Below are 25,945 nucleotides of genomic sequence, written 5' to 3' on the forward strand. Positions count from 1 at the left end.
TCATGAGTTATTCAACCTCCAGGTGTCGCGTAGGGAGGTTCTTACTCACCACAGTCTATATCTGGCCTTCATAACAACCCCAGGACAAGAAAACTCAGCTGATACATAACAACATGAGTTATAGAAATTCCAGGTGTCGCGTAGGGAGGTTCTTACTCACCACAGTCTATATCTGGCCTTCATAACAACCCAGCCAGGACAAGAAAACTCAGCTGATACATAACATCATGAGTTATAGAACTTCCAGGTGTCGCGTAGGGAGGTTCCCCCCTCACCACAGTCTATATCTGGCCTTCATAACAACCCCAGGACAAGAAAATCCAGCTGATACACGACAGCATGAGTTATTCAACCTCCAGGTGTCGCGTAGGGAGGTTCTTCCTCACCACAGTCTATCACAAGGTCAGGTAAGTTAATTGAAATGCCAATTAAGAGTTGTTTTAATTGATGGGCTTATTAAGGCTTTTCATATAGGCTTTGTAGCGACAGGAGGTAATTACCCAGCAGTACATGAAAATTAATTCTAACATGAATTTTGTGAAGAATTATTGGATGAAGGCACAACAGAAATACGGCCTTGTTCAGCCACCTAATTGCCCCCAGAATTAATTGATGTCAGAAGATGTTGAGTCATGTTTAGGATTCAATTCTCAACTAACAAATGCTCAAGTCTGTGAATTTAATTAAAAATTTCTGACAAAGTTTTACACTTTCACAACCATACCTGATGTTAATGTCACCATCTGTCTGATGGTTAACAAGGAATTTGTGGTGCAACGAAGGGTGATATTTGCTAAGTGAGTCCTATTAAGCCATTGGTTGAACATCACAGTATTACCAAGGAGTGGTCACCCTGAGGTCAGATTTAATTATTTTAGGGAGATTCTACTCTAGCTTATCTGGTGGAAGGCCCATGTTTGTCAATGATGGAGAAGTTTCCGTTCCATTGGGGAAGCCTTCTGATGAGTGATCCAGTGGTAAATGACTCTTGTTGTTTCCTGGGAAGCACCAGGAGATGGTGTGATGTCCTGAGGCCTGGATAAGCCTAGGTCATTGTATTGTTCAGCAGACCATCCTGGACAAGACATGGGCAATTATGAAACTAGCACAATAGAGAATGTAACATAAAAAGAACTCAATCCCCACCCCAAGATTTTGAATGTCTATGGATGATATAAAATATTTTGTATACTTTATATGGAAACTTTAAGACACGCCCCTGTCACACCACTAAACATGCCCCAGCCACACCTCTAAACATGCTCCCGCCCCTTAGTCATGCATACCACAAAGAATTCATAAGCTAATGGTGTAGTTTTATTATTCAAACCATACTGGTCCTTTCCAGCATCGCTAGTTTTACTTCATATTAACATTTGAAAATTGAATATATATACATTTAACAAAAGGGAATAAAGTTAAGAGTCAACTAAACACATTTTTCAATAAAAAAAAATACTTATTTTTGCCTAGATCTGTTCATCGGCCCTGAACGACGGACACATGAGGAAGAGAAAAAAAGGACAGTTGTGAGGCCCTTAGCCCCATCAATAATGCAGATATTTCTGCCCTGCTCACTAGGGCCCTGCAGAAGATCTGTAAGTGGGGGTGCTCAAATTTCCAAAAAGCCACCCCCCCCCCACCTAAAGTGCCCAGAAGTATAAACAAGTGGTGGGTGACCTTCCCACCAACCCCCCCCCCCCCCCCTTCCCCTGCAGTGCTTTGTGGCCCCCCCACGAAATACACAGTAGTACCGAACCAACAAAAGTAAGGCTCTCCGACTGTCCCACGCAATCCCCCTGGGCCCCTCCGCTGGCCGTTTGACACACAAATTCAGCCACGGAGGTGCTGGCTGCATTCAATGAAGTGGAGTCATTCAGACCTGTCACGTCAGTCAGGTACTTCAATAGTCACCTTGGTGCTCAGAAGATTGCTATACCTTGAACTAGGTAGCGTATGCCGGTGCTCTTTTCCTGCAGGTATACCACTCCTGCCTTAAAAGTATACTCCAACAATGTAGAAAAAGGCACTCCACAGACTTCAATCTTGCATTTGTAGTTTATAGAGCAAGACACACTACATGTTACGAGTCACCTGACCTGTCACCTGTCAGTCAGACCTGCGCGCTCCCTCCTCTTTTTGGTCTTCTTGTCTTTCAAATGTTGTGACGTCAAGATGGCAACAATGTTACGTGACGGGTGCTGCATGCGGCTGCCATGGAGCATGGGCGTAGCAATAGGGGGTGCAGAGGTTGCGACCGCATTGGGGCCCTTGGGCCATAAGGGCCCCGAAGGGCCCTCCCTCAACTGCAGTATTAGCTTTCTATTGGTCCTGTGCTCATATAATCACTTCTATAGATACTTTGAATAGTAGTAATCATTAACAAACTGCTCCCCATCCCCTTCTTGCACCTCTGACACTGTAGTTGCCATTGGCAGGGATTGCTATGTATAGAGTGCTTGGGGGTAATCAGTAACAAGCTGCTCCCCATCCCCTTCTTGCCCCTCTGACACTGTGGTTGCCATTGGCAGGGATTGCTATGTATAGAGTGCTTGGGGGTAATCAGTAACAAACTGCTCCCCATCCCCTTCTTGCCCCTCTGACACTGTGGTTGCCATTGGCAGGGATTGCTATGTATAGAGTGCTTGGGGGTAATCAGTAACAAGCTGCTCCCCATCCCCTTCTTGCACCTCTGACACTGTAGTTGCCATTGGCAGGGATTGCTATGTATAGAGTGCTTGGGGGTAATCAGTAACAAGCTGCTCCCCATCCCCTTCTTGCCCCTCTGACACTGTGGTTGCCATTGGCAGGGATTGCTATGTATAGAGTGCTTGGGGGTAATCAGTAACAAGCTGCTCCCCATCCCCTTCTTGTACCTCTGACACTGTAGTTGCCATTGGCAGGGATTGCTATGTATAGAGTGCTTGGGGGTAATCAGTAACACGCTGCTCCCCATCCCCTTCTTGCACCTCTGACACTGTAGTTGCCATTGGCAGGGATTGCTATGTATAGAGTGCTTGGGGGTAATCAGTAACAAGCTGCTTCCCATCCCCTTCTTGCACCTCTGACACTGTGGTTGCCATTGGCAGGGATTGCTATGTATAGAGTGCTTGGGGGTAATCAGTAACAAGCTGCTCCCCATCCCCTTCTTGCACCTCTGACACTGTAGTTGCCATTGGCAGGGATTGCTATGTATAGAGTGCTTGGGGGTAATCAGTAACACGCTGCTCCCCATCCCCTTCTTGCACCTCTGACACTGTAGTTGCCATTGGCAGGGATTGCTATGTATAGAGTGCTTGGGGGTAATCAGTAACAAACTGCTCCCCATCCCCTTCTTGCACCTCTGACACTGTAGTTGCCATTGGTAGGTTTTAGTGCGCCGTATCAATTGTTACATATAGAGTTCTTGGGGGGGGGCATTGTAAAACTTGCATCGGGGCCCACAACTCCTTAGCTACGCCACTGCCGTGGAGACTGCAATCTTCAAGGAACGTACTACTTGTTGGCGTCTGTGCCGCCTGAGTCCCTGCATCTGTCGACAACCAGTGAGTGTAAGTTACTTACTGCAAGTCTACTGCACCACTCCAGTCCACTCCACCCCACAGACTTCACACCCTTAATAAGGGAGAAGTCTCAGGGAAGGGTCGGTGTCATGAGCCACACAAAGGAGCAAAGTCAGCAGCAGGTATGTGCACTCTGGGTGCTCAAGCATCCCCCCGATGCTTGAGCACCCAGAGTGCACATATCTGCTGCTGACTTTGCTCCACTGAAGAGCTTTGTGGCTTACATAAACTTCATCCATTGCCAGGACTTTGCATGCAATACCCTATACATCAGTGCTACAGCTGCCTCCAAATTCCTTGGCCTCTCCCCTTCTGTCCCTTAAATTGAACCTCCAGACTAAAAATCTACTCAGCAGCACTGAAAGACTTGGTGTTTCTTTAACAGTTTCACAGCATCAGAACTTTGTTCTTTTTTTACCCAAGCCTCATTTTTAGCTGCACAGAAGAAAACTGCACGGGCATTTTTCCCCTGATGCTCTGCAAAGCATGATGGGATTTCTGATGTTGTTGTTCTCATTCTGCTGTTTTGGTGCAAATTCTTTTTTTTTTTTTAAATTTGAACTTGAGATTTGAAGCCTAGCGCATGCAGCTGGGAGGGGGGATCAAGACACAGAACAGTTGGAACTGTGTCTCATGCTCCCTGTCACCTCCTTTCAACCAAAAAGATGGCTGCCCTCATGAAATCACAAACATTTGCCTGTTCTTTTAAAACCGGGTGGGTAAGAGATTATATTACCTATCTATTTTAATTAACATAACTAATGTAACTTAATGACAGTATGTTTGTTTAGGCTGAAGTTCCTCTTTAACTTTAGAAATCACTCCTTAACTTAAGGAGAAAATCCTTATTTTATGGTTTGCCTAAGGTAAATTGCTTAGTGAATACTAAATGCTTGATCACCATGGTGATGACAAAGACAGGAGATGAGCTTAGTGAATTGTGCTCGTTGTCTCTGTTTCTAGTTAAATAACAAGACAAGCAGTGCTTCCAAACAGGTAGAACATCACTAGGCCAGGACGGATAGGCGATAGCGTTTCCTCTTGTACAGGCAAAGAGCGGGCGGTAAGCTTTCCATATAGAGTATTAGAATTTAATAAAACGTTTATGGTCCTTGCCTTCCCTCTCGCTCTGACAAAGACTCTCTTAAGTAGAGGCAACAGCGTTGTTTCCAGAGCCGGGAGCAAAGCTTGTCAGCATTTGTACAGGAATATGGTCTTGTCAAGCTGTCACTGTGACATGGTATAAAGCTGCTGCCCTAGGATAAAAAGAAAATAAAAAAAAACTTTGTTTTATTTCCTGTTAAACTACTTTAATCATAAAAGCCTCAAAACAGCAAATTAGTGGTGACCGAGGCAATAAACAAACATGACTTTTATTTAGTTTATGCAAATGTGCGGTGGATGCGAGCGGAGGAAATGGAATGGTAATGTACAACGATGCCCCCAACAATTATCTTAAGGAAAAAAAGATGATTACATAATGACAGAGGAGTTTTATACCCGCAACGTTAAACACAGGCTATGGAATGGATTGTCAGCAGCATCAAATGATTAAACGCTTCCTGCGTATGAGGGTCAAACCAGCCGAAAATTATATTTCACTTACCGGTACTGGTGGAGCCCACTGCACTGAGCTGTCCGTCCACATCTTATACCTCTCGATAGCCCCCTCCGGGAGTTCCACCCGCTGTAAATTAGAATATCGAGTGGAAAATCCGGACGTCACACAGAGACACAAACTGTAACTGCGGCTTTCGAGCCGAAGTAAACTAACAAGTGAACGAGACAAACTCTAATATAGCATTCAGGGTGATAAGTGGTAACATTGTGACATGCTGGGCAGAATTCCGTGTGTATGAAACGGGCGCGAGGAGAACAGGGGCGGGGTTTTGGTAATAAAAATATTGTTACCATTAACAATAACTTTGTTTTCGAAGTGTGGATGGTGTATATTATTGTAATCATATTGCTGAATGAAAATTGTTAATAACGACAATTAAAAAGCAGAAAATCTTACCGACTACAACTCAACCTAACCCTCCTCCAACACAGAACCCTCTCCCCTGACGACTAACCCTAACCGTCCCCTCCACACAAACACCATTCATGATACCTAACCGCCTTCCCCCACCCACACAAACAACCTTCCTGATGCCAAACCCTACCCCCCCCCCACACACACACACACACAAACACCCTTTCTTGATGTTTAACTTTTTAACTCTAATGGCCTCCCTCCCAACCCTAAGGGCCCGTTTACACTTAATCGGTTGCTCTTAGTTATAACTGAAAGGTCAACTGATTTTCAAAGTAATGCCCATGTTTTCCTATAGCACCTTTCACACTTAAAGAGAAACTCTGACCAAGAATTGAACTTTATCCCAATCAGTAGCTGATACCCCCTTTTACATGAGAAATCTATTCCTTTTCACAAACAGACCATCAGGGGACGCTGTATGAAGAAACCCCTCCCACAAGAAAAGTACGTACTCCAGGCGGTTTCCTGTCTGTGAACCTTGCTGCATTGTGGGAAATAGCTGTTTACAGCTGTTTCCAACTGCCAAAAAAAAACAAGGAGCAGCTACATCACCTGCCCACAGTAAAAATGTCACCATGTAATACATTTTAGAATGTAAATCAGGGATTTTATAGACTTTACAATGGGCAAACACTGACTAAATCATTTATATTTATACATGCTGTATTAACGATATTTGCATTTTCGCTTATGGCGTGCCCAAATCGTCCACTAGCCGCAGGTGACCAAATTTCCTGCTTCTCCGCCTGATCTACAGGGAGTCGGTGGGTGCATGAAAAAAGGGCGCCAGGAAAAAAGGGCCCGGCTGGATAACGAAATGGCGCCAGTGGATAACGAAATCTCAGTAACGATAAACATTGTTAACGAAATTGGTTAACGACTGTGAAGAAACGCGGAAAAGCCGCCGCATGGACACAGGATGAGGTGGCTGTTTCCGCGGCTGGCATAGCGGAACGCGGAGAAACCGCCGCATCTGACGCGGCGGTTTGCCCGCACAGGCCTGCTACTGACAGTCTGACCAGGCGCGGGGAGGCCACCGCATGTGCAGATAGCGGTGCGTCTCACCCCGCGTGCAGGCCAGCAGAGACATTGCAAAGCGTGACTGGTATGGCTGGGACTGACAGTCCACACAGGTTCAGAATGACGCGCGCGCGCGCTGAGAGGCAGAGTTTATATGACAGTCAGAAGAAGGTCAGCTGACCAAGCTGCTCAGCTGACATTTCCACCATTTTTCATTGGTCCAGCACTTAGGGGAGGTGCTGGAAGCGCTGATGTATATATACTGGGTGCTGGTCATTTCTCTGGTGTCTGGCATTGTGATCACTACGTGGTAGCACTCAGACCTTGTCAGTATCTGTGTTCTAGCATAGTTTCCAAAGGTGTTGATGATCACGGAGCTAACACCTTAGCGTTAGGAATATTGAACTGTATTATTTGTTATGACCTTCTGCTTGCCTGACTAATCCTCCTGAACTCTGATTCTGTACCTTGCTATTTCTGATATCCTGTTGCCAAACTCTGCTCGTTCCTGGACTCTGTATTTGCCTCCTGATTCTGTATCTTGCTATTCTGATACTCCGTTGCCAAACTCTGCTCGTTCCTGGACTCTGTATTTGCCTCTTGAATCTGTACCTTATCTGTCTGTGTGTTAACGACCTGGCTTGCCCGACCTCGAGAACTGGCCTTACTGTTAGAGGCAGTTCCCAGACCTGTTAGTGACACCCTTTCTCTGGTGTCACTCACACTCTGTCCTTCCTACTCTCAGCCTAGCTCCTCCCCCGGGAGAGTCTAGGCCAACGGAAGGAACATACTTCTGTGCAGTACTCAAAGTATTGCTGTTGCACTTAACACTCACTTGTTATCTCAGGTGTCCACAGGTTAGTAGATATATCTGATTATCGGTGATACTGCAGATCATCAATAATCGGGTATATTCTGTATTCTCGGTGATACTGCAGTTCACCGGTAATCAGACCCTCTCTGTGTTACACCGATCGTTACAACGCCAAATTTCATTTTATAATAGACGGGAGATAATAACGAAAAGCTACTCTCACACAGAACCCTCCCCTGGTGGTGCCTAACCCTAACCACCCCCTGGTGTTGTCTAACCCTAACTGCCTCCCCAGTTTTTCCTAACCCTAACCGCCACCCAGGTGATGCCTAACCCTAAAAACTTCCCCGCAGAAACACCCTTACACACATAGAAACAATAATAACTTTGGTAACGTAAAATCTGTACATACAAACAAAATATGACAAAAACTATAATGTTGCAAGCTTCTAAAACGATAACATATTTAAAAAATGTTAAAGAGTAACTGTCAGGCTGCAGAAGCTAATTTAAACCTCTATTCTCCTGTGTTAAACAGTTTAGAAGGAAGCCAGAAAGCCATTAGTGAAGATAAAAATCTCAGTTACCTATGATGTGTGCTTATCAGCAAAGCTGTTATAGACCCATAAGGACGCAAGCCGCATACTAAACTGCAAAGCATTCTGAGGCCCTCCCCTCGGCTGCTAATGAGACGTTACAGCAGCTTGTAATCAGTCCAGCGCGTAGCACTGATAAATCTCCGGGCAGAGTAAACTGCAGGAGTCAGCTATTGTTCCTAGCCACATGGCTCATTAATATTCACTGCACACTGTGTTGTTCAAGTAGGAGCTTATCTGTGATCAGGAAGCAGGCAGGACATGACGACACATTTGACAGAAAAACATGGAGCCTGCCATGAGCTGTCAGGAGCATCTATCTCTGCATATACTATATACAAATTCTGTGAAATCCAAACGTGGACAGTGAAATGCATATGTAATGTAAGTACAGCCAATCTTTAGCTACTGATATATGTGTTTATTTTCTCTGAGACCTTATACCTAACAGCTCCTCTTTAATGTTCTAATGTTAACAATATTTATTGGACACCGTTTTTTTGCATTGGGCGCCGTAATAACAATAAATGCATTAGCGTCTTTGGCGGCGCCATTTTCGTCCACTAGCTATCGGTGCACTTTTTTTTCTGCTCCTGGCCCAGTGGGCGACACTTTACAAATCTGTATTTAAGAAATAAAAGGAACAGTCAGTAAAAAAATGAGAATTTCGTCTTATAAAAGAGAACATCCCAAAGGAACATCCCAGTGATAACACAAATTTCTGCAGCGGGGTGGGGGGGTGGGTTTCTTTTATCGTTCCCCTTTAAATAATCCCATTTCCTAATTTCCAAGTACCAAAATATCTTTATAAATAAACATGACCAAACAAAATTACTTTCCCTTTTGCATAATTACCGCCTCGTCTCTCTCTTGATTGCCTCTTTAGCTCTAAGTAACAAGACCCAAAAGTTAGATGATTAAAAAATAAGATTTTCCTTCCCAGAAGTGTTTAAGAAGTAACCAGCTAATTAGACTTGATGGTAGAAGAGTTGACTGTATGCACACTGAATACACACGCAACACCCCCCCCCCCCCTTCCCCCACCTAAACACGCACCCAATACACAGGGATTCACTCGGATACACACAAACAGATGAACAGAGACGCGCACACACACACACACACACACACACACACACACACACACACACACACACACACACACACACACACACACACACACACACACACACACACACACACACACACACACACACACACACTACATAGGAATTCACTCAGATACACACACACACACAGGCACAGAGACGTGCACACACACACACTACATAGGAAATCACTCAGATACACACACACACACACACACACACACACACAGTACACCACACACACAGAGCACACCACACACACAAACACACACACACAGCACACCACACACACAGCACACCACACACACAGAGCACACCACACACACAGAGCACACCACACACACACACACAGCACACACACACACACACACACACACAGGTATTCACTCAGATACACACACACACACAGATGCACTGAGACACACACACACACACACACACACACACACACACACACACACACACACACACACACACACACACACACACACTACATAGGTATTCACTCAGATACACACACACACACAAATGCACTGAGACACACACACACCACAGATGTATTTAGATACACACACTCACACAGACGCACACGCTACACTGATTCACTCAGATACACACACATGTAACACACATGTTATCAAGCACATAGAGCTACAAGAAGCAGACGTGGGATGCCCATTAATGGTACCATTTTAATGAACAATCGTTATTTCGATCAGATTATTCTATTATTATTATTTATTAAGTGCCAACATATTAGGCATCTTTGGGCAATAAATACATACATTGGCATAAAGGATGACAGACATAACGTAACAAGGAACAAAATACAACATGATCATGTGATTGGGGCTGGTTAGGTAGGCCCAGTAATACAAGCACGAGGCTGTCATAGGAAAGGCGCACACAATCATCCATGTAGAATACACTAGGGAAGGAAGAGGGTACAAGATACATGATCATGTGATTGGGGCTGGTTAGGTAGGCCCAGTAATACAGTAATACAAGTACGAGGCTGTTATAGGAAAGGAGCACACAATCATGTAGAATACACTAGAGAAGGGGGAGGGTACAAGATACATGATCGTGTGATTTGGGCTGGTTAGGTAGGTCCAGTAATACAAGTACGATGAGGTCATAGGAAAGGAGCACACAATCATGTATAATACACTAGGGAAGGGAGAGGGTACAAGCTACGTGATCATGTGATTTGGGCTGGTTAGGTAGGTCCAGTAATACAAGTACGAGGCTGTCATAGGAAAGGAGCACACGATCATGTATAATACACTAGGGAAGGGAGAGGGTACAAGATACATGATCATGTGATTAGGGCTGGTTAGGTAGGTCCAGTAATACAAGTACGAGGCTGTCATAGGAAAGGAGCACACGATCATGTAGAAGGGACTAGGGAAGGGAGAGGGTACAAAATACATGATCACATGATTTGGGCTTGTTAGGTAGGCCCAGTAATTACAAGTATGAGGCTGTCATAGGAAAGGAGCTAACAATCATGTAGAATACACTAGGGAAGGGAGAGGGTACAAGATACATGATCATGTGATTTGGGCTGGTTAGGTAGATCCAGTAATACAAGTACGAGGCAGTCATAGGAGAGGAGCACACAATCATGTAGAATACACTAGAGAAGGGAGAGGGTACAAGATACATGATCATGTGATTTGGGCTGGTTAGGTAGGCCCAGTAATACAAGTACGAGGCAGTCATAGGAGAGGAGCACACAATCATGTAGAATACACTAGAGAAGGGAGAGGGTACAAGATACATGATAATGTGATTTGGGCTGGTTAGGTAGGTCCAGTAATACACGTATGAGGCTGTCATAGGAAAGGAGCACATAATCATGCAGAATACACTAAGCAAGGGAGGACACTACTAAAGGTTTACAATCTAAGGGGAGGGGAGATGGACGCACTAGGTAGGGCTGTAGAATTGTGGTAGGGGGAGGTTAAGCCTTCTTGAAGAGGTGGGTTTGAGGCCTTGCTTGAATATGTTGGGGGGGGGGGGGGTTGCAGGTCTGATGGGTGGTGGAAGGTGGTTTCAGAGGGAGGGGGTGGCTCTTCAGAAATCCTCAGAAGAATAGATGAATCTGGCAGCCACGTTCATAACTGATTGAAGATGGAGAATGCGGTTGAAGGGGAGGGAGGGATGTGGGGTATGAAGGAAAGGGCAGAGTCCAGGGTGACGCTCAGGCAATGGGCCTGGGAGGTAGGGCACAGGGTTGTGTTATGGATTTTGAGATGGAAATCTGGGAGGGGTGCTTCAGCATGGGGTGGAAAGATCAGAAGCTCCATTTTGTCTAGGTTAAGCTTCAGGAACCTAGCTGAGATCCAGGAGGAAATTGTTGAAAGACATGAGGAGACCTTGTCCGTGGTGGTGGAGGAGAGATCAGGGGTATGGAGGTAAATTTGAGTGTTGTCGGCCTAAAGGTGGTATTTGAAGCCCAGCAAGGAGATTAATTTGCCAATGGAGGAAGTGTATTTTGAGAACAGAAGGGGGCCCAGAACAGAGCCCTGGGGGACCTCAACTGAGAGGGGGGGGGGGGGGCAGGGCTTGAGGAGGAGATGTTGAAGGGAGTCATGAAGGAGCGATTGGAGAGGTAGAAGGAGAACTAAGTCGGGGCAAGGTCACGGATCATATTCTGTTCGTATTACATGGACACAGATACTGATGGGCTCGATTGACCCTGAACAATCACATTATTGATTGTTTCGTTAAAGAGGAACTCCAGTGAAAATAATGTCATAAAAAAGTGCTTCATTTTTACAATAATTATGTATAATTGATGTAGTCAGTGTTTGCCCATTGTAAAACCTTTCCTCTCCCTGATTTACATTCTGACATTTATCACATGGTGACATCTTCACTGCTGGCAGATGATGTCACTGGAAAGAGATGCTGATTGCTTTTTAGGGCAGGTGGAAACAGCTGTTAATTCCCACAATGCACCAAGGCTCCCACAGTGTGATGTCAGCACCATGGTCCTGACATCACACTGTGGGAGGGGTTTCACCACAATTTCAGCCATACAGTGCCCCCTGTTTGTGAAAAGGAAAATATTTCTCATGGGAAAGGGGGTATCAGTAACTGATTGAGATGAAGTTTAACCATTTCACGTCCGGGCGGCTGCTCTGCTGGGGTGCCACGCTTCGGCACGTCTCCGGGCTGTCCCCCGGTAGCCCTGGGATCAGTGAACGGGAACATGGTTCCCGATCACCGATCCGTGTCCCCAGCAGAAAAACCGAAGCGCTCTTACAAGAGGCTTCAGTCTTTCTGCACGTAAAATTTTCAGCGTCATTCTTGTGCTTCCGCTTAGCAAGAAGCACAAGGAGAAAAAAAAATTCATGGTGGCCATCTAGTGGCCAAATAGTAAAACCACGTCTACATATTTTTTACATTACAATTTACACATATAATAACATTAAAAATTAACTGTTTATTTCCCACACCAAAATATTACCCAAATAAAATTTTTAATGGAAAAAAAAATACAATAAAAAAAAATAAAGACATAAATAGTTACCTAAGGGTCTGAACTTTTTAAATATGCATTTGAAGGGGGTATACTACGAACATTTTATAAATTATAAGCTTGTAAATAGTGCTGGACGCAAAACAGAAAAAAATGCACCTTTATTTCCAAATAAAATATTGGCGCCATACATTGTGATAAGGCCAAAATTTAAATGGTGTCATAACCGAGACAAACGGGCAAATAAAATACATAGGTTTTAATTATGGTAGCGTGGATTATTTTAAAGCTGTAAGGGACGAAAACTGAGAAATGATTTTTTTTCCATTTTTTTTTCTTATTAATCCTGTTAAAATGCATTTATAAAAAAATAATTCTTAGCAAAATGTACCACCCAAAGAAAGCCTAATTAGTGGCAGAAAAAACAAGATATAGATCAATAAATTGTGATAAGTTAGTGATAAAAGTTAATAGCGAATGAATGGGAGGTGAAAATTGCTCTGATGCATAAGGTAAAAAATCCCTGCGGGCTGAAATGGTTAATTTTTGGTTACGGTTTCTCTTTAAAGAAATGATCATTCCACATGCCGGATTTTTCATAGATAGGCTACTAACTCGTTTAGATACTATCACAAGTTAGAGTCTTAAGTGGTGTGGATTGATTCAATATCTTCTTTTCTTTCAATTTGATTTTATAAAAAAATTATCATCACACGCTAAATATTGTACGTTGATGGGAACCTTTAAAGTTGCAATGTTCCATAAACATTTCCTGCGTATTGTCCCCAAACCTAGTTGTCATGAAATGTTTAGTGACAGCACACACAGCAAGAGAACAGCTTCAAAGAGCCCCTCTTGCAAACATTTCTCGCCACTATCCTGATCATCTGTCTACTGCAAAGAACACTCAGCACATCGCTGTCTCTGGCAGACTTATAGAGCTGGAAGCCAGAACTCCACTGTCCTTCTGCGTCTCTTCACTCGCGCTGTACTGACGATGAAAAAAACAAACCAGCTTCTCGCAATCCCAAACCTCTGATTATAAAATATTTATGGGGGATCTGATGGCATACTCCACATCTCTGTTACGTTCTGCTAAAAAGGACACAGAAAACCGGCATTACAGCCATCAATATAGGCAAGAAACTTGGAGAATACACACGTTTCTTAGAAAAGAACATCTCAGGCTCAGTCGTATTCCCTCACTGGTACTTCTGCATAATATTCCCGCACCAAGATACACAGCCTCAAAAAATATTAATAAGATAAAGGCATCCTTTGTTCAGGTCCCCTGGAGCCTTAATTCATGTTAAAAAAAGGTTTTTCTACACCTAGCCCCAGAGCAGGCTTTGCCGCTTCTTTCACCCAGAGTCCTCTATGCCATGGACAGAAAAGGGGTGGAGCCACAACTAATGTTTTTTTATTTATTTAAATGCAAATTATTGATGCCAAAGACTGCAAAGCTCACAAACTAGGTGTAATGCTTGGGAGTGGGTCATACTTTCTGACCACCCAGCGGCAGCGCAACAAGGCTAAGAGCTGGATAATGGGAGAGGCTACACAGGCTGCCCAGAGCAACTGCAGCTCTGGGCTTCCGATATTGCTACAAATAAAACACAATGGCAGCGCAGTGCGATGTTGCGCTGCCTTAGTTCGCACTGTGCTGCCTTAGCGATAGCAAGCTTTCAGACAGGTACAAGACAGGACTATAGATTGGAGCGTAACTAGTAGCAACCGCAGCTCACAGTCACTAGATGCTATATGTGGGGACGTCCTATTTCTTACTGATATGCGCTTAACTTTTAAGGAAATGTGAGTGTATTACTATGTATTTTTATTGAATTAAAGCAGTATTACGCCATGCAAGCCTTGTTTTAAGTCTTTTAAGGGATTTAATTTCAAGACACAGAACGGAGAGGATTGTCACTAAGCGCGTTAAGCTGGTCTTTAAAGGGTCGGCCATCCTATCTGGTGAGCGTGTTTTTCACCTGGGTGGAGTTGTGTGACAGCACTGGGGTCAAGGCCATACACTGATGACAGGTGTGGTGGTGGATATGTACCAGTGGAAGCAGAATTACGCTATGTACCCTTTTGTTTCCATGTTCCATTGAGGTATAGTTAGAAGAAATGTTCGGTGTACAACAAGAGGTTTCAAGAATTGTTTTTACTATCACGTTGTGCCTGATATGCTGATCTGTTATTTAATCAGCCATCACTGTTGGTGAGCGTACTTGCATATACTTATTCAACTGTTGAATACTCCTAATCCTGAGTGAGTGGAAGTGTTATTTGAACTATATGAACAATAGGTTCCTGAGCCCTTCTAAATACAGATTTTCTTTTTGTTTTGTTGTTGACGTTCAATAATATAATTTGGTGCAATAGTAGGTGTTAGCACTCTGCACAACAAATCTACATGTTCACAGGGTGCTGATACCCCCTATAGTGCATAGCGATCCACCTACGTGCTGTTTAGGAGAATATATACATACTTTTGGAGGAGCGCAGTGACCACTTTAACTATAAGGTATTGGTAACGCTGTAGATGTGATATACTTGTACTTTGCAAAGGCCTTTCGACACTGTTCCCCACAGAAGTCTGGTGCAAAAGTTGAGGATGCAAGGACTGGGGAAGAGTTTGTGTGCATGGATAGGGAACTGGCTAATGGACAGAAAACAAAGAGTTGTGGTCAATGGATCATACTCAAAATGGGAGACTGTTAGCAGTGGGGTCCCACAGGGGTCTGTTCTGGGTCCAGTGCTCTTCAATTTATTTATTAATGACCTAGTAGATGCAGTAGTGATCGATGTTGCTATTTTTGCAGATGATACAAAATTGTGCAGAATCATCAACTCTCAGTAAGATAGTGTCATATTGCAACAGGATCTGGATAGGATGGCTATATTGGCACATACATGGCAGATGAAATTCAATGTTGAAAAATGTAAAGTCATGCCTTTTGGTCGTACCAGTGGTCTAGCACTATACAAAATAAATGGGATACAGATGGGGACATTCAACTTGGAGAAGGACTTAGGAGTACTCATCGACAACAAGTTAAATCATTGTATTCAATGCCAAGCCGCTGTAGCTAAAGCTAATCAAATTTTGGGATACATTAAAAGGGAAATAAAACTCGAGATGCTAGCATAATATTGCCCCTGTAACTCTCTAGTAAGGCCACATCTGGAATATAATATTTAGTTCGGGGCACCACATTACAAGAAAGATATTGCAAATTTAGAGCAGGTGCAGAGAGGAGCAACAAAATTGATACGAGGGATGGAAGGTCTCACTTACCAAGAAAGGTTAGATAAACTGGGTTTATTTAGTCTAGAGAAAAGACGCCTTAGAGGGGATCTAATCCTATCTAATAAAACCTAACTGTCCCTGTGTCCTTGGGTCCGTGCTTTTTTGGTACTGCGCATGTGCACAGCATGAACAGCCATTGGGACAGGAGGACGGGGCCAGTTAGCCGGGCGGGCGTGCACACAGGCAGATGGGTGCGTGTGCATGCGCACTGACATGCGCTGTGGCGACGGTGAGAGACAGACCTAGAGCCCGTTTTTAAATGGGCTTAGGTCTACTAGTTAACATGTATAAATACATCAGAGGGCAATATAAAAGCTTGGCGGATGAGCTTTTTTGTCCCTAGGCTTTCACAAAGGACTAGAGGACATGATCTGCACATAGAGGAAAAACGTTTGAAACATTTATTTAGGAAAGGGTTCTTTACAATAAGAGTGATTAAGATGTGGAATGCATTGCCATAGGAAGTAGTTATTGCAAATTCTACATCCGCATTTAAAGAAAACCTGAGGCGGGTATTTGAAATCCTGTGCATAATGACATGCCTTTGGGTCTCGCTATGGCCGCCTCTAGTTCCTCCCAGGGTCTGCTGTGCTTCCCTGAAAAAAGCGCTAGGCTAGCAGATTGTCGCTAGCCCTGTATTTACCTGCAGACTGTCAGTCTATCAGCGCTCCCCCCCCCACCTCTGTCCTCGCTGCTGTGAGCTTCCTCCAATCAAAAGCTAAGCCGCGACCTGGGAGGTACTTTCTGGGTCACGGCACGGCAGACCACAGGGGGGGGGGGGGGACTAGAGGCGGCCATAGTGAGACCCAGAGGCATGTCATTATGCACAGGACATGCCTCTGTGATCTCTTAAGATTTAAAATACCCACCTTGGGTTCTCTTTAAGGGGGCTTAAATCCTTTCCTTGCATTGAAAGACATCCATGGCTACAATTACTAGGTAATGCCCAATGATGTTGATCCAGGGATTTTATCTGATTGCCATCTGGAGTCGGGAAGGAATTTTTCCCTTTTGGGGCTAATTGGACCATGCCTTGTAAGGGTTTTTCGCCTTCCTCTGGATCAACAGGGATATGTGAGGGAGCAGGCTGGTGCTTAGTTTTCTGGTTGAACTTGATGGACGTATGTCTTTTTTCAACCCAAAACTCAAATAATAATATAATAATAATCCGAACATTTGTATAGTGCTTTTCTCCTGTTGGACTCAAAGCACTCAAGAGCTGCAACCACTAAGGATGCGCTCAGGAGCCCACCCTGCAGTGTTATGGAGTCTTGCCTTAAACTCCTTACTGGATAGGTATTGACCCTAGCCAAGATTCGAACCCTGGTCTCCCACGTCAAAGGCGGTGCCTTTAACCAGTACACAAATCACTATGTAACTATGTAACTATATATGTAAAAAATAAAAGGGTGATAAATCAAACAAAATACAACAGTTGTTTTAATTATTAAGACCACATTCTTAAAAGTCTTTGAAAGTTTGCTTCTGTTTTTCTGCAATTTTATAAAATGCAGGAGGCCTTCATACAACATGCAGGAGTAAACCAAGACCAGGACCATTTTTAGGCATAGGCAGCCCAGGCAGATGTTCAGTACACTAGTACACTATCTCAAAGTATCCGATTCAGCGCTGACGCACTGCAAATTCAACAGCGCATTTCCATGTGATTTCCATGCTGACACAATGGCACCAGAATGCATTGAAGTCAATGCGTAATGCAAAATTTAATTTGATGGTGGCGGTCTGCATGCATGTTTGGGATGACGCAAATACGATGGGAAAGCCAGGAATCCCAGTGACGTACTTCCTCTCTAGTAGGGAGTACATCCCTTGGCGAGGGGCAGTGCTATGCATATAACTCTGTCGGCGCACTCTGCCGCAGGTTCATATGAATCGCATTTTTAGCATTACAATGCAAGGGGTGGCGCATTGCACTGCGACGCTCTCCTCAAGTGCAAAACCGGCCTGAATTACTCAGACATTCTCTACTCTTAAGTTCCACTTCCTGTGTGAAGTTAATTTTCCCTCGTCATTTTTCGCTAAGGAGTTTTCTTGACTTTACTGCACAGCAGTAAAACAAGAATGGTTTCTAGCTGTAACACTTGTCAGCCACAGCAGCAGGAGGAGCTCCAGAAAGAATGCAAAACTGCAATATTTCATTACTTTTTTTTACTTAAAGCAGATCCGAGATGAAAAACTAATTATAACAAGTAACTTGCCTGTATATCTTATCTGAAGTTTAGATTACACAGCAAATCTAGCTGCAAACAGCTTCAACAGTATATGATTATTTTTTCCTGTGATACAATGAGAGTAGCCATGTTCTGTTTGTCACATTACACAAAGGCAAGCTGCTCTGCATCTCCAGCCCTCAGCCTGTGAAAACTTCACTCCCCTCTCTTCTTCTCTCCTCCCCTCTGCCTCTGAAATCTCTGGCTAGTAACTCCTCCTCCTCCTGCCCAGACTGAGCTCCCATAAGCCCTTGCTACATCTTGTCTAAAAGTGCCAAAGCTTTCTGTAGAAGCTGTGGGCAAGGCTTGTTTAGTTTATAGGGAATTAGAGTATTGAAAAAAAAAGTTGGGCTTGAGGAATGCCCTATAAACTATATGAAAGGAACACAATTATGCAATGAGTAAAAGTTTATCTCGGATCCACTTTAACTTAGATATAAAAAAAATTTGTTTTTCTAAACCTGTATCACATTACTAAACTAAGTAAATAGAATAAAAATTTAAAAATGCTCATTGTGTGTTCCCTAAAAGCTGAGAAATAGTCTCATATATTCTATTTTCATGGTTACACAAAAAAAAATCAAGGAATACGTTAGTGTGAATGTACAAATAAATCTGGAATAAGCTGAGAATTTATTCAGCCATTTTTTGCTCAATAAATTAAATTGCGTTTGCCAGCGAATTCCCTGGAGCGCCAAGAAATTGATTTCTTTATGATTAAGGAAGTCAGCTTGCATCTTTATTTCCTCCTCTGAAGTGCTGTGTTTTTATTATGTGGAAGTATTAATTTAATGTAAATATGATGCAATTTAGCAGTAGGCACATATGTCCTTCTCAAATAATACAATAAAGGAAATATTACTTCCCCAACTTAATAGGCATTTGTTTGGATTGCTGCAACAAAATAACACCCAAACCCAATAAAACTTCACTGAACGGCAATTAAAGGGGGGATATCAAAGGGGTGGCTGTAATTCTGGGCCCACATTTAATCTTTTTGATCAGTTAGGATATTGAAATAAAAATTTACCCAAATATAAATATGCAACAAGTATTTCATTTTTATTTCCATTTAAAACTAAAAGAGAAAAAAAGCAATTTGAGTGGTGGATAACTGGGAAAATAAATCAGAAGCAGGCAATTTGCGATGCCAGCTGCTGATGTTGCGGGAATTCGTGGCAGATTTTAATGGGTCATCTTCAACCTCTTAAAAGTAATCTAAACTTTTGTTAAAAAAATACTCTAACACATGCTCTATTAGTGCCACAGAGGCCATTTTTTTTTCCACAATACATTTTTATTGAAGTATAATACAGCGAATTAAAGGACTACTGTAGGGGGGTCAGGGGAAAATGAGTTGAACTTACCCGGGACTTCTAATGGTCCCCCACAGACGTCCTGTGCCCGCGCAGCCACTCACTGATGCTCCCGCCCTGCCTCTGGTTCACTTCTGGAATTTCAGACTTTAAAGTCGGAAAACCACTGTGCCTGCGTTGCCGTGTCCTCACTCTTGCTGACGTCACCAGGAGCGCACTGCGCAGGCACAGACCATACTGGGACTGCGCAATACATTCCTGGTGACGTGAGCAGGAGCCTGGGCACGGAAGTGCAGGCGCAGTGGTTTTCTGACTTTAAAGTCGGAAATTCCAGAAGTGAACCAGAGGCGGGGCCGGAGCATCGGTGAGTGGCTGCGCGGGCACAGGACTTCTGCGGGGGGCCGGAGCATCGGTGAATGGCTGCGCGGGCACAGGATGTCTGTGGGGGGCGGAGCATCGGTGAGTGGCTGCGCGGGCACAGGATGTCTGCAGGGGGCCGGAGCATCGGGGAGTGGCTGCGGGCACAGGATGTCTGTGGGGGGCGGAGCATCGGTAAATGGTTGCGCGGGCACAGGATGTCTGCGGGGGGCGGAGCATCAGTGAGTGGCTGTGCGGGCACAGGATGTCTGCGGGGGGCGGAGCATCGGTGAGTGGCTGCGCTGGCACAGGAGGTCTGCGGGGGACCATTAGAAGCCCCAGGTAAGTTCAACTAATTTTCCCCCGATCCCCCCTACAGTATTCCTTTAAATAAATGCATGTCAGTTGGCCAAGATTAATGACATATGCATATTATGGAAGAGAATTGACCAGCAATGTTTGTCACAAGGACCTTATTAACATACTTTTCTACTACTACTCGTTATTAATGTGGAAACTTTGAGATATAACTTTACAAACAACAATACAGACTCTATTAGCGTAAAGTGGACCTGAACTCTTGCACAGGACAGAAGGAAACAGAGAAATGCACCCTGTATGTATTTAGAGAGTTTAGCCTGTCTAATTCCCGCTTTATCTGTCACTAGTCACAACTGTAATTTGATCTTTTAGCTGTGTCAGCTGACTGCAAGGGCAGAGAAGCTAATTGGTAAACATCGGATGTTAAGAATGTCTGCTTCCATGAAAGCAGGAAGTAGACACACTGGAGATTCATTGCAGGATTTGTATCGGGTGTAACAAAGAAATGTTTTTTTTCTTTAAAGTTTACTATGCTGTTGTTTATCTTTTGGAACAGAGAGGAAGTTCTGAGTTCAGACCCGCTTTAAATCGGTATTGTCACCATAAAAATCAAATTTCAACAGCAACTGGTCTGAGTGTATAAAGTGATAAAGATGCTAATCCTGCATTCAAAACTTTTTCTGCTGTTATGGTTTGGAGTTATCACATACTTTAGGAGCACTGGCCCTAGTGCCAAACCGTGCCAAAGAGTTGAATGCTGGGAGTTCTTTTGAATGCTGGGAGTTCTTTTTATCTATAATATATTCCTCCTCTTCCATTTATTTCCCTGCCTAGCTGATCACTTGTGTTTACAAGCAAGGCTGAGGTGACTCAGTGATTGGATGTGTAAATAAAAAAAAAGACTCTGGGAGGAGGGCAGCTAATGAATACACAATGAGCAAGAGAAGGGAGGGGGGAAAACAAGAGTCAGGGAGGATATGATGTCAGCATTAGCTTGGCAAGATGGCCACTGCCTAGAATAGGATTTACTGCTTTTCCTTGTAAAATTCACAGGAATCATTATGGGGATAGCACAATGCATCTGTTATGTAAGTAGAAGTAGTATTTATCTACTTATATATGTGTGTTTTTTATTTCTAGGTTAGCATGGGTGTCGCTTGTTCTTTAAGGGAAAGGGTGTGTGTGTGTTTGTGCGGGGTTGGGGGGGGGGGGGGTTGGAGTAGTTGCATTCCGGAATGCCCAGATATGCCATATAGAAGTGAGGTCTGTGTCAAGGGTTCTAACTCTCTTTCGTCTAGTTGTCAAAGTGTTAAGTTGGAGAGTGCGTCCCAGTGTACATGGGATTTTTAATCTGGAGCATTGGGGTGTCTCTTACTGAGCAGTTGAGATTCCATTTCCAGGTTATCTGTGGCGAGCTGAAGTCATTTTGGTATTTGAGGGGTTTTATCTGAGGTCCATACAGAGGCCATTTTTAAACTCAACGTTTTTCAAAATGATCTTTGTCCTGTGAGCCAGTGTCTAATAAAATTCTTCTTAAAGAGACCCTGTAACAAAAAAAACCATCCCTTGGGGGTACTTATCTCAGGAGGGGGAGCCTCAGGGTCCCAATGAGGCTTCCCCCTCCCCTGTAGCTGCAGGCAGTCCAGCGCTGGCTCCCCCGAAGCGACCTGCAATCCAAGGCTTGACAAGCAGACAAGAATTGATATAATTACCTTCCTGGCTCCAGCGGGGGCGCTGTTGCGGCTCTCAGCACAGAGATAAGCGGAAATAGCCGATTTCAGTCAGGTCCGCTCTACTACGCAGGCGCAGGAGACTTGCGCCTGCGCAGTGGAGCGGGCCGACAGCGATCGGCTATTTCCGCTTATCTCCGAGCAGAGAGCCGATATTGCGCCTGCCGGGAGGGAAATATTTACATCCCCATTGTTCGGAGGAGCACAGCAAGACCGCCGTGGGACACAGGAGGACGGGGGAAGCCTCCAGATCTTATCGAGGTGAGTACTCCCCAGGGGAACTTTTTTTAGTTACAGGTTTTCTTTAAAGAAGTTAGCAGGCAAATATTAATAAAACAAGTGCTACTTACCCGGGGCTTCCTCCAGCCCCAAGCTCCCAGCATGTCCCTCGCCGCAGCTCTGTACGCTGCCGTTCGCCACAGCTCTGTCCCGGTCCCCGGCGATGATGTCAAGCCAACCTCCAGGTCGGCCTGTACTGCGCCTGTGCGAGCGGCGCTGTCAATCACCGCCACGTGGACCGGAGCGGACTGCGCAGGCTTTCCACCAAATGGTTATTTGTTATTTTTGTCAATAAAGTTAGTTAATTGTAAAAAAAAATGTTTTTGTGGAATCCACTATTTTTTGTGCATGTACGCATCCGTAGTACACTTCATCAGGCATAGGACTTCCTGTTGGTTTGTAAAAAAAACAATGTGAACCCTACCTAGCACCATGAACCAATGAGAATTTTCCTTCAGGAGGATTCCCATTTTTTTCAAGCAAATGAGGTGTTTGATGCTTCTGCTGGGCTCAGATCCCCTGCAGTGGACCCAGTGGAACCAAACAATCCATGGGATAGGAGAGCATTTTTCATGCAGCCTATTTGGAACGGATCCTGTCCATTCCCATAGGCTTTTTCATCGCATATGTTTTGTGATGTTTGCAATACGCTCGCGCTGCCGTCACGTAAAAATGCAGCAGGTGAGAAAATTGCATATGCTCAGGTTCCAAGTTGAAAGTTTAAACGCATCCTATTACTAACATAGGATGCATTTATTGTCCAATTTTGCATTTTTTCCGGTCCATAAAACACAGCGTTTTTGTCTACAATGTGGACCGAGCCTAAGGCTCAAAAATAAGTCAGACCTCACATAGCTAACAGAAAAAAAAAACATAAGTGGGCTTTAAAAATGGGAAGCTCTGGAGATACTGATTCAGTCAGCTCTTTTTTTCTCTAGTTCTTCATCCCCGTACATTAGTGAAGATGACATGAAAGAAGAGAAGTGAAGACACACGTAATTATTTCCGAGAGAGAGTCTTTAGAGAGGGTTGTCTTGGTCAGATCACATAACCCTTCAAGCCAATTAGAAGGAGGTATTCTCAGTCATTCACTTCCCTGTTTCTAACCTTGTCTATTCAAATCAGATCCTCCAGACCGTATTATTACCATAGATACTTTTCTTCAAGGATAAAGGGCATTTACTTCCCATTCAGCCATCTGTGGTGATTTGTCTTATGAGTAGACCAAGCTTCTCCTCAATGTTCTAGAAATAAAAGCTGTGATATTGTCCTTATTTTTTTCTGATTGCTTTCAGGCCAATCAAAGTTTAAGAAGCAAAAAAACCCTCAAGCCCAGGCAGAGTTTAAGAAGCACATATACTCAAACTCAGCAATCAACTAGTGAACAGGATCCAGGGAAGCCCAGACTAAAGTACCCACAAGAAAAGGTAAATTCGCTTTGTAAAGTTAATACTCACTCCAAGTGTTGCTGGCAAAATGGGCAACCTCCATTTGGGCTTCTGTGGTTCCTATTTTCTGTTATTGCCCCTTACTGTCCTGGCAAATTACACACAAGGATGGGTCACTCACTACCATCAACCAGGAGGTCTACACTTAGGAGAGTCAGTGAAGTTTCTATTGGGATTAGAAGGCACCCATAAGAGGGGATGTAGGGGAGATGGGTTTACCTTCTAATGATCACAAACAAGAATAGATATAATATTTCTTTAACACAGTAAAATGTCAAACCTGACTTCATCAAATGCAATCTATCACGCTGAAACGTGATGACGTAGCGTACTAGTGTAATACACAAACAGTAGTGCGTAAAGCATAGTCAGGATCAGGCCGTAGCCGTACACAAAGTCAGAGGTATCGAAGTACAGAGTAGCAAGGCAATATCGTAGTCAATAAACAGGCAGAGTCATACACATAAGTCAGATGTCAGTCGTATTGAAAGGATCAAACAATAACGAAGTCAGTGACAGGCCGAGTTAAACACGTGTATCAGATGGCAGTGGTACAGAAGGACAAGACAAGAGCGAGGTCAAGAGGCAGGCAAGAGATCGGTACACAGATAGATATACAATAGGATGTTACTTCAATAATATTACGATAATATTAGGAATGTATATAACTATAAAATAATAGCACTGACTGACTAGAGTACATATATATTGTGCGGCGCACAATGTATGAATGTAGCTCGCAGAATCTCACTAGCTAGGCCAAGAACCAGCGAACTGATTAGTATCAAGGCCAGTGAGTGACTGAGTGCTCTGGCCTTGAATACACATTGATAGCTCCAGAAAACCACTCCCAAAATTGACAGCTTTTCCTGCATGGTGATGTCACACTGCTGACATCACCTAAACCCGCCTCCTCAGCCTATAAGGCCTGTTTGACCTTGCGCCTCCGATTGGGCACACTGCGTGCACGCGCGCGCCAGAACTCACCGCCGCCGGGGAGTTGGGGACACCGCCGGAGGATGCCAGCACAGAAATCTCACCACCTGCCCGGACCCCGCTAGAGGCGCCGCGGGACCTGCTGCTGGAAGGTAAGGTTGTTACACAATCTCTATTAGAATGTACTGTAAGTACCACTCGCTTAGAGACTACCAAAATTGTCTCTAAAAATGATACTTAACCTCAGGACTCCTTTCCGACATTTCCTCGCTACACCCCCCCTTCTGCTGGAGAAAGTGTTCCTTATATGGTGCCCTCCTTCAAATTCTTTGGGAAACCTCCAATATTGCCCACTTTTGGAATTTGATTTCTGAAATAATTTCTATATTAGTGGAGTATAAATTCACTAGAACACCAAAACTAGGACTGTTTCTGATTCTGGGATTAGTGAGTTCCCCACTTATTACTCATTTACAAATTCTCATACTCCTTTTCACACTCCCATTGTTCGTGCAGCCAGACATCTAATCCCAGGCCCAGATTTACATTCAAGGAACCTATAGGCACAGATGTTCGGGCACCCTGGACTTCACCCTGCACAAACCTATTAACCCCCACAAATCGCACGACAAGTCCTTCCCCTGCCAGGTGTAGGTAGCCACAGGTTCCACTTAGTATTAGGTAACAAGAAGTACCCTCAATACTAAGTAGCTTGAGGAGCCCCAAGTATTAGATAGCTAAAGATGTCCCGGCTGAATGATATCATCAGTGGAATGTCGACCGAGAGCTCGGTGAGTAACATCTCATTTACGCTCTGCTCAGGACTCTGCATAGGGATGGAGAGTGGCGCTGGGGAATAAAGATGTCGCGAATCTTCGATTTTTGTTTCGCGAACCTCCGCGAAAGGTTCGGTTCGCGAAAAAGTTCGCGAACCGCAATAGACTTCAATGGGGAGGCGAACTTTAAAAATTTTAAAAAAATTCTACCGGCTGGAAAAATGATAGAAAACATGTTTCAAGAGCTCTAATACCTGGAGGCACACCTGATTGAGTGGAATACACATCACTGCTGGAGGACCCGCCCTCCCTCCCTCCTCCAAGCAAGGTCCTTATACCATTTGACTCAGTTGTCTGCCTACACTAATTAGTTATGGGACAGCTGCTACACACTCTGCTAGGGAGATTTTAATTAGCCTCTTGTGGGTCTCCATCTCCCTCCTCCCTCCTCCCACCTCCCTTCTACCCTTCTACCTATTCCCTCCTCCCTCCTACCCAAGAGAGGAGGGTCTCTTCTGCCAGGGAATTATACTATTTTAAAAACCAGATACTATTTTAAAAACCAGTATACCTCATACCATGGCTGAGAATCGAACCCAGATCTCACT

The 25,945-nt window shown here is 44.1% G+C and overlaps 1 long non-coding RNA gene across 1 annotated transcript in view; it reads right to left on the bottom strand.

The window, feature by feature from the left end:
• Positions 1 to 4,640: 4,640 nt before the first annotated feature.
• Positions 4,641 to 25,945, bottom strand: part of LOC137519231 (uncharacterized) — a 124,680-nt gene continuing 103,375 nt past the window's right edge. Inside the window, exon 2 of the long non-coding RNA XR_011020987.1 lies at positions 4,641 to 4,819. This is a non-coding gene — a long non-coding RNA (uncharacterized lncRNA). The remainder of the gene's footprint in view (positions 4,820 to 25,945) is intronic.

This window comes from Hyperolius riggenbachi, chromosome 5 (genome assembly GCF_040937935.1).
Source record: "Hyperolius riggenbachi isolate aHypRig1 chromosome 5, aHypRig1.pri, whole genome shotgun sequence".
Classification (NCBI taxonomy): domain Eukaryota; kingdom Metazoa; phylum Chordata; class Amphibia; order Anura; family Hyperoliidae; genus Hyperolius; species Hyperolius riggenbachi.